The sequence below is a fragment of the Argiope bruennichi genome, chromosome 11 (genome assembly GCF_947563725.1).
Source record: "Argiope bruennichi chromosome 11, qqArgBrue1.1, whole genome shotgun sequence".
In the NCBI taxonomy this organism is placed as follows: Eukaryota; Metazoa; Arthropoda; class Arachnida; order Araneae; family Araneidae; genus Argiope; species Argiope bruennichi.
This window is the reverse complement of record NC_079161.1, coordinates 31,366,453-31,367,877: the sequence shown is the minus strand read 5'-3', so window position 1 is coordinate 31,367,877 and position 1,425 is coordinate 31,366,453. Positions and strand designations below refer to the sequence as shown.

At 27.6% G+C, this 1,425-nt stretch overlaps 1 non-coding gene across 1 annotated transcript; it reads left to right on the top strand.

Annotated features, from left to right (window-relative positions):
- The first annotated feature begins 1,071 nt into the window (after positions 1–1,071).
- Trnan-guu (transfer RNA asparagine (anticodon GUU)) lies at positions 1,072–1,145 on the top strand. Its single transcript has one exon. It is a non-coding gene; the product is annotated as a tRNA-Asn (tRNA).
- Positions 1,146–1,425: the final 280 nt, after the last annotated feature.

Genomic DNA, 1,425 nt, shown 5'->3' with positions numbered 1-1,425 from the left:
CTTAGAATCCTTACATCATATCCTTCTTATATATATATATATATATATATATATATATAATTTTTTAAGCAGAGACCGAAGAGAAAGAAGACACTTTCCAATTTTAAACTTCGCTTTTATTCCCTCCTGAGAGGCATAGTTTATGTACAAGCAGAAGCTACGAGGCACATTAACACAGAACGACACAAGAGTTGAAAAGAGGAAAAGCTCATGAAATATTTATCCCCATGATTATATACTGTGAGATTTTGATAGGGATTTTTCTACACGTGTCGAATTAGATAAGGGAATTATAGGGATCTTTTAGAAAAATTTGTTTAGGTCAGCAATTTTTAATCCCTTTACCTTTTTTGCTACCGACCTAAGCATTTTTATAAAGCTTATGTCAGAGATTCTAATGAATTATTAAAAATTTTTATATAAATGTTTTTATTTATATAAAATTTTTAATTCAAACGAAAATTATCATAAAAAACAGACATCGAATTTTCTACTATAGAGATTTTATGAAGTTTTGAAAGGCTGTGTATGTAAATTTTTCGGGAAAATATCAATTAGATTAATAATAATCATCTCGGAAAAGCAAAAATTTGATTTATAATGATATTTATATATTTGATAATAAACAATATGGAAGATTTTATATATTTAAATAATGCTTTTTTTTTCAGTGACAACGTTTCTGGAAACCTTTTTTCAAATTTTATCCATAAAATTGTATTTCCACAAATTAATATTGATAAGTTTTTTTAAAATTAATTACTAAATCAAATCAAGAGGCTGGTTACCGATTATTGATGATTTTTGCTCTTTCCTTCGCATTGTAAATAGAAACTGTACAAATGCATTTTGTGTTTAGAGTTATTTTCGATCAATTATGACATTTAATTTTCTTTTTCAGTTCAATTTGCGAATTACCCGCTCCTGCAGATTTTACAGGTAAATGGAAATTTACGGTGTCTCTTTTAACGATAGTAAAAATTTAAAAAAAAAATGATTAATTACAATTAATTTATGAACTTGGAAAAAAAACATTGAATTAATTTCTGTAAATTTTAATGTATTTCGCGTGCCTTCGTGGCGCAATCGGCTAGCGCGTTCGGCTGTTAACCGAAAGGTTGGTGGTTCGAGCCCACCCGGGGGCGGATGCATTTTAGCGCATAAAATCAACTTAGCTTTGAAAAAACAAAAGACAAGATGAAGCTCAGTTACATAAACGTGTGTGGGTTCCAAATGAACTTTTTTAAAGAAAATATTATTATACTTCGATTTATCCAAATTAACGTAAAACTCGAAGTTGCAAGTTTTCTGACTTTCTTCTTGTATATTTCTCATTTTAAAATCTAAATGAGATATAAAACTCAAAAATTAAAATATCAAAAATAAAACTAAAATGTGTTTATTCTTTTTCAAAATTAAGATGAA